Source organism: Dromiciops gliroides, chromosome 2 (assembly GCF_019393635.1).
Source record: "Dromiciops gliroides isolate mDroGli1 chromosome 2, mDroGli1.pri, whole genome shotgun sequence".
NCBI lineage: Eukaryota > Metazoa > Chordata > Mammalia > Microbiotheria > Microbiotheriidae > Dromiciops > Dromiciops gliroides.
The window spans coordinates 345,385,162-345,397,794 of NC_057862.1; the positions used below are offsets into that span (position 1 = coordinate 345,385,162).

The following is a 12,633-nucleotide window of genomic DNA, read 5'->3' on the forward strand; positions in this document are numbered from 1 at the left end:
AAGACACCTCCACCCTCCAAGTCACCAGCCTGGTGTCACCCTCAACTCCTCCCTATCTCTCATTCCCCAGATTCACTCTTGCTACCTCTAAGGCCTATCATCTGTACCTTTGTTTTGTTTTTGTTTTGGGTGGGGCAATGAGGGTTAAGTGACTTGCCCAGGGTCACACAGCTAGTAAGTGTCAAGTGTCTGAGGCCGAATTTGAACTCAGGTCCTTCTGAATCCAGGGCCGGTGCTTTATCCGCTGTGCCATCTAGCTGTCCCCTGTATTTTTGCAATATTTCTCCCATATGCCCCCTTCTTACCTCTACCACTGCCACCATCTTGGCACAAAGCCCTCTTCATCTCAAGCCTGGAATACTGCAACAGCCTATTGGTTGGTCCCTCCACCACAAGCTTTTCCCACTCTCAATCCATCTTCCAAATGTGTGTCCAAGTGATATTCCCAATAAGCAGGTCTGACCCATGTCACCCCCTGCTCAAAAACTACAGGGACTCCCTATGACCTGCCTCTACACCTTATACCTAGTAACACTGACCTCCTGCTTGTTCTTCAAACAAGACACTCACCCCCTAACTGGGCATTTTCAGTAGCTGGCCCCCTGCCTGGAATGCCCTTCCTCACTTCTGCCTTCTGGTCTGCCTTGTTTCCAAGCTAAAATTCCACCCTTCTACAGGAAGCCTTTCCTAATCCCTCTTTAATATTTAATATTTCCTATTTATCTTGCATATAGCCTATTGGTACATAATTGTATATTGTCCGCCCCATTAGATGGTGAATTCCTTGAGTACAGCGACTCTATTTTAACTTTATATTCCCAGCCCTTAGCACAAAGCCTGGCACATTGTAATTTTTTAATAAATATTTACTGGCTGACAGCTTGACAGAAAGGATTTCCTGACACTGTTTTCAAAGTGGAACCTGTTTGCCTCTGGCAGCTAGGTAACATGGTGGGTAAAAAATTGGGCCTGGAGTCAGGAAGGCCTGAGCGACCTTCTAGTTCTGTGACTTGGGCAAGTCACTTAACACTGTTTGCCTCAGTTTTCTCAATTGTAAAATGCAGATAAAAACACTTCCTTTATAAGGTTGCTGTAAGGATCAAATGAGACTAGTCTGCAAAGTGCTTAGAACAGTCCTTGGCACATAGTAGGTGCTAGGTAAATTCTTATGCCCTTCCCTTCTCTTCTATTCCCCCCTTGGAAGTGGCATGTTCTCTCCCCCACCCCCTACCCCCTTGTTGGAGACACAAGTAAAAAGGCTAGATGATTACTTGTCCAGTATGTTGTGTGAATGATTCTAGTTCATGTACCAATGGAACTAGAGAGAGGGCCTGAGGTCCCTTCCAACTTCAGAGATTCAGCAGTACATCAACTCATCTGTTTTAGATAGCTTTACATACTTTCTGACAACTCATCCGATGGCATAGACGGGATAACAAATGAATGGGAGGCCAAAACATCACCCAAAGCCTTGCTGCTTCTTGTTCTGTCACAAGTGTAAATGTGAATCTGTTCCAAAACCTGAAATGGTATCACTAAGCACCCTTGCAGAGAAGCTCCAAATATTCAAAGAAATGAAGATCACGGCATGATATGAGAGCAACAAACTGTTTTATGACAGTTAACTCCATTAATCCTACAAGATATCGCAACAAAGTTTTCATTATGTCTTTCAGAAGTCACTTCTCAATGTAACAACTACATTGCCCAAGTGGTCCTATATATATATATATATATATATATATATATATATATATATATATATATATATATATATATATATATATATATATATATATATATGCTTTGGTTATTGTAGTGGTTCCATTCATAAATCAAAGGAGATGTCATTCCATTTGGACCTAGGATATGTTTCAGAACAACCTTAATCTCATTCATGACACTCAATGAAGTTTCTACTAGGAAATGCTGCCTCAGATACATTGACTAACACCAGGCCAAAGAAACAAGACACTAAATATCTAACAATCTATTCCATTTGGTTATGGAAGTAGGGGAAAGAAAAAATTTTTAAAGTAATAAAGCTGGTTTTCAAAAGAAATGAGTTCCACAAAACAAAACAAGGTAATTGCTTACCTGGAAAATAGTTTGTACTTCAGATCCACCAATCCAGAATGAATGGGTGGAGGGTATTCCCTTTCAGACTAGTCTGAGAAAAGACAGCAGTCAATCATCTTCCAAGATTCCTTCAGCTTTACTGTATCCAGCTTTCTTCAACAAAATCCCAAACATGCACTTCGGTAACTGTTGGAAAGACAGAAAGCAATCCATACACCTACCATGGCACCAGTGGCAAATGGTGGCCACTATGTAATGGAAGGGTCTGTGGAGTGGTGGATCTGAGTCCCAGAAAACGGTTACAGGCCAAGACCACACCCTAAGCCAACCAGCTCAGTATGAACATCTTATGAGTAAGATTCCTTATAGCAAAGATTGACAGGACAAGAAAATCTCTTTAGCACACAAAGGAACATCTTTAACTTCAATCATGATCAATGAGGTTCAGCAATTTCTAAATAAGTACAAATTCTCTACCAAGCCTTACCCTATTATCAGCTATGATATATTGTCATTATTCCTTTTCTTCTCATCCCTTCTTCTACCAACTAACTAGGAAAAAGATTGTCAGCTTAGAAGCCAAGTTCTCAGGCACCTTAAACACAGGGACCTAAATATCTCCAATACCTACAAGACATCTTTCTGTTTGCAGTATTTGAATTAAGTATCAAAAATTCACCATTGCCAAGAATCTCTAGAAACACTAATTTTGTAACCAACAGGAAAAACATGACAGCTAAACCAAAGAGCCAATGTGAACCATTAGAACTCAGTCCAAGTTTAAACAGAAGAGACATTGCAAGTGTAGACGTGGAACTCCCTCCTATGGAGATAGAGACTTCTCTAAATCAAACTTCTTAAACTGTGGGTCTCCACCCCATGGAATAGAGTAACTAAATGGAAATTTCTCAGGCAAAAAGGGGTGGAAAGCAGAAAAAGTTTAAGATACCCTGCTCTAAATAACTCAGTAGGTAAGTCTCAAAGATTTACCGCAGACTAAAGAAGTTAAAGGACTTGCCCAAGGTAACAGTTAAATGTCAAAGGTGGGATAATAACAACCTAGGTCTTGTACCCTTTCCCCTAAGACAGGTTCAATGATTTTTTAAAACTGAAATCAGCCTCACCTATGGCCAGGCACTTTATTACTAAAACAATAAACCTCAATGGACAACTTACTACTAGTTTACTACTACTTTAAAGAAATAATCCCGGTCAGTAAATATAGCAACACTCCCATCTTTTTCACCACCTCTTTCACAAGACAGTATGTGAATGCTATGTCAAGTATGGGAGAAAGAAACACACGGAAGAGCATGTGAGACAACTGCAGTTTAGACAAAACCCTACCGCCCTCAGTATGGAATCTCAAATTGCTCCCCTCATCCCCTCAGTTTCCATAGCCATGAAGTAAGTAAGCTGAAGGTGAAGTTTCAGTTGGTATGCTCCATTTTCTAACTTGTCCTCAGTGCTCTGTGACTAGAGAGATCAAACCTCTAGTGGAAGAGCAATTGAGATAAGAAAAGTAGGAAACCCTCAGGTTCTGCCTGGTAGAAAATATTCCAATTACAATGTTTTGCTTGGGTTTGGTTTTGTTCAACTATCTCCAAGCAGAGTTTAAATGGGTCAATTGAGAATCAGATATAAAGGTCAATATCTCACATTCTCACTACTAAAAAACAAATAAAATATTACCTTTAAAGAACTATAATTCCCCAAATAGTAATAAAATGCGTGGTACCAATGCAAGTGGCCCACAAACTTCTCATGACTAAGAAAGAGGAATTAGTCTCTCAGACCCAAATTAACTGAAACTAGAACTGAAACTGTTCCAGATTTGGTGGGGTTGGGGGTGGGGGTGAACAACCCATGTCTACCCATCCCGGAGTGCACTGTGGTCTGCTTCTACAATTTCTGGAGACCCCGATGTTAAATTTTCAATTGAAAATTGACCAATGCTACAAAACTCTCCCCATTTTGTTGACTGTCTAGATTGAAAAGTGGTGTAGAAAATATTAATAATGCAGATTAAACTTACAAGTGTGCTGTGGGCACAATTTTTTTTTCCTGGGGAGTTTGTAGTTAATATTTACTAGCTCACCCCTGTCCATACCCTTCATGATTTGCCACATCTTATTGGAGCCTATTCTGCTCCCCACCCCACTTGCTCATATCCTCTCTTCAACTCCTAGATATTTTATATTTCCTTCTGTTAATTCTGTTTGATGGTAGCTAACACTTAAAGTGCTTTTAAGGTTTACAAAACATGCACAGTTATCACAGGGATTAGGGGAAGCAGCCCCTCAAATCCTGATAAAAAAAATTTGACCCTCCTTCATACCAGAAGTCTGATTTTTTTTTCTCTCTTTTACAAGGTGTCTACATTACCTTATTGTAAAATGTGGGTTAAGTATTCTTATAGACTATAGTCAATAATGTAGGTCAATGCTAACAAAAAATATTCTATGAAAAAAAAATACAAAATACTACAGTAATTTCTTATGCTAACTAGTGAAAGTGGAAGGGATAACTGCACATGTGTTCTCATTTGATCACCACAACAATCCTGTGAGATAGATAAAGTTATTATCTCTATTATAAAGATTAGGAAAATGAGGCTGAGTGAAGTTAAGTAACTTATCCAGGGTCACACAGGTAGCTGATAAGTGTCTGGGACAGAAATGTGACTTACCCAGGGTCACACAGGTAGGTAGCTGATAAGTGTCTGGGACAGAATTCAAATTCCAGTCTTACCAAGCTCTACCCACTATACCACTTAACTGCATTAGTTAGAATGTATAACTTGCATGAGGGCAGAACTTGGTTTGTGGGAGTTTTCTTTTTTGTCCTTAATGCCTCAGAGCCAATTCTAACTACTAGATACTTATTTGGAATTAGACTCTCTGGGTCATTTCAGTCGCTCTTTTTAAAAAGATTTTTCTCTAGCTTGTACAGACATTTAAAATATCTTGAAGTAGGACCAGAAATTGCCCAGGTTTATCCTCAGAGTTTAGGAGCCACACCCAAGGCACATAGGGAGAAAAGAGCAGGGCTGTGGTTCAAATTGAGGTTCTGACCCCAAGTCAAATGGTTCTTTTTTCATTCTTCCCCTTTCAGTTCCCCACTTTACAACACAGTCATAGATAGCTTGTCCTCAGTACCTAAAGGCCGGGAACCTGTAACCCATTTATCTCTACCAATTCTTCCCCCACAATGGAGATTGACTCTACATTAGCCCTTCCTCTCCAGTCACATAATTTCATGTGGCAGAAGCCTTCATCACATTATGTTTTAGTCTTGGGCAATAATACACCATTTAGATCATTGTAAATGAGATACAATTCTTAATTACAGGATTTAAGGCTAGAATCCCTGGAGACCTTCTTTACTCAGACACCCATCTCGCCCATTCCACAGTCTTTAAAGATTTCTCAGAAGTAAAAAGACAGCAATCCACACTCAGCACTCTGACACCCTCTCTCTAAAGTGCTCTACTCAACTATTCCTCAGAACCTTCTCACAACATGTGCATAAGTCAGATCTCAAGGAAATCTCTTTCCAGAATCATTTCTTGAAGCATCTTTTCCTCTTCTTTCCCAGATTATCCCAAATATTATCAGGGATAAATGGGCTCTTGTCATTTGTTTTAAAAAAGAGATATACTGCTACAGTTGTAGAGTAAATCTATTCTCCCACTTTAATGCAATAAACATTTAATAGGCACCTATCATGTGTCAGGCACTGGGAATACAATACAAAACAATAATGCTGGCCCTCAAGAAGCTTATATTCTAGCAGAGGATAAATGTTCACAAAAAAAGAATTTAAAAACCAATTTTAAAAATTAAGGGGGGGGGGGCAGCTAGGTGGTGCAATGGATAAACACTGGCCCTGGATTTGGGAAGACTTGAGTTCAAATTTGACCTCAGACACTTGACACTTACTAGCTGTGTGACCCTGGGCAAGTCACTTAATCCTCATTGCCCTACCAAAAAAAAACACACACACACACACACACACACAAATAAACTAACAAAAAATCCCCCCCCCCTAAAAAAAAGAGGGGAAAATGCTTTAATTTCCTGGTCTCACTTAGGAGGCAGTTCCTGGACCTGTGCTTAGAAGAAAGTTAGGGGGGGCAGCTAGGTGGTACAGTGGATGAAGTACCGGCCCTGGATTCAGGAGGATCTGAGTTCAAATTTGACCTCAGACACTTGACACGTACTAGCTGTGTGTCCCTGGGCAAGTCATTTAACCCTCATGGGGGGGGGGGGGGGAATATGAAGTTAAAGTTTGGCCTCTTAAGCTCTCCTATAATGTGTGACCTTAAAATTTCACCTCCAAGCACAAGTTCAGCCCTCCCACTCCCATCTTCCTGCCTTTACAATGACTACTCCCTGGCACAGAATGAACTGTATTCCCTTCTCACCTCCATCCAACCATTAATCAAAGCATTTACAGGATAGGCAATGAGTCTATCTGGGGATATAGAGGAAGGTAAAAAAATAGTACCTATACTCAATTAACTTACATTTAATATTTACAAAATATGTAAAAATGCAGACATATAAGATGGAGTTCCTACTTTTCTTCAAGGGTCAGGTCTTAAGTACCACCTTCCAAATTAGGTCTTTTCCTGTCAACAACCTCAATTGTTAGTACCCCCCCTACCACCACTCCCACAATAATCTTATATCTATTTTGTATGTATGTGGTATATGTGTAGAGAAAGATATCTACATCTATAGACACATATACTTATCACTTTCATCTTTGCACTGGAGGATAGGTGCTATTCTTAATAAATGCCTTTTAATTGAAGATGCATTTTAGACTTGGAAGATGGCTTAAATAAAAGATCAGAGGTGGAAAATTATGGTAAACAGCTAAAAGCCCTGTTACACTGGATTGGAGAGTGAGGAAGGGGAATTGTAGGTGTGGGTGGGAGTCCTAATTTGGAAGTGCCAACCAGAATAGTGGATTGGGGGGGGGGGGGTTGGTTGGTTGGTTTTTTGTTTCTGAGGGCTGTGTGTTGTTTGTTTCAGAAAATGAAAATATAATCGGATTTGTGATTTTTAAATAGGGGCTGGTAGGTGGTGTAGTGGATAGAGCACTGGCCCTAGAGTCAGGAAGACTGAGTTCAAATTTGGCCTCAGACAAATTTAGCCATGTGACCCTGGGCAAGTCACTTACCTAGATTGCCTCCCAATTTTTTTTTTTAAATAGAATTATCAATTTGGTGGCTCTATGAAGGATTGTTTGGAAAGGAGAGAGTGGTCCAAGAAGAAGACCAAGTAAAGGCTCTTAAAAGGTTCAGGTGAAAGATGCTGAGGGAATACTTTGGGTTTTTGGGTTTTTTTGCCAGAATGGAGAGAAAGGAATGTTTACAAAAGATGTTGTTGGAGGTAGGATTGACAGGCACAGGCAATTGATGGACAATGAGGGAAAGGGAAATTTTCCCTAAGGTGACACCAATGTTGTGAATGTGGGTGACTGGAAAATTGATGGTTTCCTCAATGAAAATAGGGAAATTTGAAGAAGAGATAGGTTATGGGGGAAAAAATGAGTTCTATTTTTGACAGGTTGAGTTTGAGATGCCTCTGGGACAGTCAGTTGAAAATATATAGCAGGCATCTGGCAATGTAGAAGCAAAGTTCAGGAGATGAAGGCTAAGAGAGTCAAGTGAATAGAAAGTATAATTGATCTACAGGGTTCTGGTGAGATATCAAAAGAGTGGAGAGACTTAGAGCTAGGACAGTCAGGGAGACTCCAAGAAGGGTGTGTGAGGGGCAGCTAGGTGGCACAGTGGATAAAGCACCAGCCCTGGATTCGCGGCCTCAGACACTTGACACTTACTAGCTGTGTGACACTGGGCAAGTCACTTAACCCCCATTGCCACCCAAAAAGAAAAAAAAAAAAGGTCTCATCTTCCTGAGTTCAAATCCAGCCTCAGCACTCACTAGGCATGTTTTAGGCATGTGTTTAAAGCTTAAAATACAGGTCCAACATACCTAAACATGCCAACACATCTACATACGCCTACACACAAGCCTACATAGGCTATGATAAATTTTGACATTAGCAAAGATGGCATTTTTCTATGTACCAGGTGTATGTCCTAGCCATGTCTTTGGCATGTACGAGGCATGTGGCATGTGCAAGGTGTGTGCGAGGCGTGTGTGTGTGTGTGTGTGTGTGTGTGAAGTCTCATCTGCAAAATGAGCTAGAGAAGGAAATGGCAAACCACTCCAATATCTTTGCCAAGAAAACCCAAAATGGGGTCACAAGTCAGACACAACTAAAAAACAGTAACATAGAACAGAAATAGACCAGAACAGAGCCTTTGGGCTTGCCTATGATAAGAGGATGATAATCTAGCAAAAACAAAGTCAGAAATATATGAGAACCATTGTTTACATAACATACAACAAGGCTGGGGAACTAGATAACGTACCCTCAGCTGGATTTTTGCCAAATATCCTAAAAGAAAAACTTGTTCTGGTCACAGAGAAGGAAACCTCAAGCACATTCTCCCCAATAAGGGCTTGTAATGGCATTACAAAGTAATTCTAGTAGTTTCAGGGCTTTTGAAGAGCTACAAATATTACTTCGTTCCATAAGAACACCTATTTTAAAAGTGGAAGTGGGCGGGGCAGCTAGGTGGTGCCAAGGATAAAAGCACTGGCCCTGGATTCAGGAGTACCTGAGTTCAAATCCAGCCTCAGACACTTGACCTTGGGCAAGTCACTTAACTCCCATTTGCCCCACCAAAAAAAACAAAACAAAAAAAAGTGGTAGTGGACCTGAGGTCATATAGTCTAACCCTCTGATATTTTACAGATGAGAAAACTTGAGGCCCACAGACATTAAGTGTCTTGCCTAAGATCACATAGGTAATGTGTCGGAGGTGGAATTTAAATCCACATCCTGACACCAAATTCACTGCTCTTTCTGCTGTACCATGCTAGAAGCCAGTGAAAATTTAACTGGGTTTGGCTGAAGTATAGGCCAATGTCACACTGTTTAATTTTTGACTAACATTCATCTTACAACCTATTGAGGTTTGTCACCCTTCAAGCTCTATCAGACTCTTTCTCCATCTGTTCTTTTTAAATCATTAAATGTTTTAGATTTGTCAATTAAGTAAATTTTATGTTTCTCCCTCAAAAGTTTCTTAAACTCCTTAAATTGCTTTTTTTCATGGGGAGGGGGAGCCCTGTGGGTGGCCCCTGCTTGATATTTTTCCCCCATGGGAAAATTAATTGAAAACTTTGTTATAAAAATTCTGTCTTTTCTTCTAAATGATGATTAACCCAAAGAATGGGATCTTATTTTCTCTGCTTTTCTTGTGAATTCCTCAGTGTTCCTAGAATAGAATTTTAAATATAGTGTCCATTCAATCAAAGTTGACTAAGTCTGAGATGTTTCCTTTTATAAGAACTTTAGCAATCCAGGAAACTGAAACCTTCAGGTTTCACTAAAACAATAATAAGGTTTAAGCTAAGGACAACCAACTGGATTGTCAGGTCTTCCTGGTACATCTGTCATTTGCCTATATAGACAAACTTCCTGTTAAGCAATTACAGTGATCAGAAACTTAACATAAGGAAACATGATTTTCCCCCTTGAGCAACAGGTTTCTTCCTTTTGGTGTTATTGCTCACCAGTTCGCCAAAATAGTCAGATTTTCAAAATTTAGAATCCATTTGGTCTGAAATTACACTAGGTCAACATAATGAAGTATATACACTAGGGCAGTTAGGTGGCACAGTGGATAAAGCATCGGCCCTGGATTCAGGAGGACCTATGTTCAAATCTAACCTCAGACACTTGACACTTACTAGCTGTGTGAAAGCAAGTCACTTAACCCTCACTGCCCCCACCAAAAAAAAAAAAGGGAAAAAAGAATAAAGAATGTGAAGACATTCCTAAAATTCCCCCCAAAAGGGTAAGAAACAATTGTTTGGTCACTTTCTCTTAGAGTACTTATTACTTCAAGTCTAGATCAATTAAGCACAATGGTTAGGACTCTAGGACACAGTACTAATTAATGGTGGTGAGTTCTACAAGACCTATGAATACGTAGGTATAGCTGTTCCAGGGTCAGAGACCAGCAATCTGACACATTCATAATAGTCATCCCAGGGAACAGATTCTTCCCAGAATTCATAATTCTTGGTCTGAATTTTCCTGTTGTCACCTATTTTCCAAAACTTATATAAATGGATTTTTACATACCGCCAAGTGTCCATATATACATTATCTAGCTATGGGTGTTCATATACATAGTATTATGGTTTAGAATGGAGGGAGGGAAAGTACTAAATTCCCTCCACCTCACAGTGGTATCCTGGAAGAATATTAAAAGGTTCCACTGAAAAGAAGTAAGTCATTCATTAATTCAACAATAGTTAATGAGTGCACTTACAGTAAGGAATACAAAATGATTAGAATACATACAATTCCTGGCCCTAAGAACTTACAATCTGATAAGGGAACACAGCTATAATACAGGCAGAATATGCGCAAAGTCAAACACATAAATTCTGAAGAGGAAGAGGTCACTTGCAGCAAAGGTAGCAAGAAAACACAATGAAAACAGTACCTTCACCAGTGGGAAAAAAAAAATCAAGGAAATGTTAACAGAAGATATTGGAACCATAGGCTCAAATGACATGTTTGCAAAGCACTTAGCATGCCTGACACATAGTAGGCTCTATAGAAATGCTTATTCCCTTCCTATACACACACTATCCAGCACCCTTTTCTCCCTTAGGTTTAGACAGCAACAAAATGATTACTGGAGTTTCTATAGTCATGCTTAGCTCTCATTAGAGGGTTTAGAGGTTTTGTGGAGTCCTTTAACCTACGGCGAAGAGCTCTCTCTATTCAGCAGTGGGCAGATGTTCTGTTGAATAGGAAAACTTTGCAACCGGCTGGATTTTTCTCCTGTACTGTAGCTCAGGAAGCAGGATACAAACAATTAAGGAGAAGGAGACCCAACACCACTATGTGCATATACATACATTCATCCCAGAGGCCTCACCTTTGACTCCCAGGTTCATTGTCAGATAAGTGTACCATGGGAATTAGAGGGTCTCTCAAAGTCCCCCTTCCCACAAAGTACAAGATGTACATGATAGAGATTAGTGGTTTCACATACAAGTGGCTTTTCTGTTCTTTGTATATGTCAATGTCCATCCCTGTTAGCTTCAGAATAACTCCTTTAAAAAACTAAGAGTAACCAAGAATACAAAAGAAACATGCTGGGGTAGGTAGTGCAGTGGATAAAGCACTGGCCCTGGATTCAGGAGGACCTGAGTTCAAATCTGACCCCAGATACTTGACACTAGCTGTGTGACCCTGGGTAAGTCACTTACTTAACCCTCATTGCCCCGCAAATTAAAAAAAAAAAAAAGAAAGAAACATGCTTAGCTTCATTCTTATATGTGAGTCTAGTCAATGTTCACAGATTATAGGTTTAGAGCTAGAAGGGATCTTTTAGAGTATGATAGAGTATCTACTATATCCCAGTTGTTTTACTGATAAGACTGACTGGCCCAAACTCAAACAGCTTATAAGAAATTGATGTCTCCATATTCACACCCAGGTTCTTGGACTCCAAATCCAGGTCTCTTTCCACTGCACAATATGGCTTCTGTATTTAAATAGAGCTTCCATGTCATTTTTCATTTGCAATGTGGATTCACATGTTTAATTTGTGCTGCATGTTACTTGGTATATAAGATAAGGACAACGTCTTCGTAAAAGGTAAGCCCTCAACTAAACTAACTTCCTTGGGGGGGATTATATATATTATATATTTAGGCTTTAATATATATATATATATCTCCCAGCCCACCACCACTTAGAACAGTTAAGAGGGTATAGTGTAGGGTAACCCTATATAGTATAGGGTATATTTGTAAAGTGCTTCACATATATTGTCACAAGAGAAAAGTTACCAAAAAGAAGAAAATGCCCATAAATTCACACAGGAAAGTTTCCTTCATCCTCTCAGCACCTTCCACTTTGAAAAAGATTTGGAATACACTGACTCTAACCATGACCTTTTAAAAGGCTCCAGGTATTTTACATATATTATCCCATTCATCCTTAAAAAGAAACTCCAGGAAGTAAGCAGGCTCATTTAAAGCTAAGAAAGGTGAGACTGAGAGACCAAGAAAAGAGTTGCCCAGGGGTCACTTTGTCCAGAGCACAATCAGTCAACAACAAAAGATACATTATACACGGTATGGGGGAAAAAAGCTCTCAAATCCCGACTCCTCCAGCCTTCCACCAATCTCTGCTACCCTCAATACAAGGTTGTCTTTCTCTTCAACCTGCACAGTACCCATTGTGGCGTATTAGTCATGCTTGGCTGAAATGCAATTCATAACTGGAAGCCAAAAGAAAACAAATATGTGACAATATGTATGCTGCCTCCCCCCACCACCACCACCACAACTTTAAATCTGCCCCTGTGATATCCAATGTGAGTATCTGACTCAAAGAAATTTCCCTAACAGCTAACTTTTTTATAGACATTCCCATATC

General features: G+C 39.8%; 1 protein-coding gene across 8 annotated transcripts in view; it reads right to left on the minus strand.

The window, feature by feature from the left end:
- Positions 1-12,633, minus strand: part of FBXW11 (F-box and WD repeat domain containing 11) — a 97,216-nt gene that overhangs the window by 80,791 nt on the left and 3,792 nt on the right. For 4 of the 8 annotated variants that reach the window (XR_006354882.1, XM_043985692.1, XM_043985690.1 and 1 more), the window contains exon 2: positions 2,098-2,265. The exons of the other annotated variants lie outside the window; for them this stretch is intronic. The gene's annotated coding sequence lies outside the window, so the exon portion shown is untranslated. The remainder of the gene's footprint in view (positions 1-2,097; positions 2,266-12,633) is intronic. 8 annotated transcript variants of the gene reach the window in all.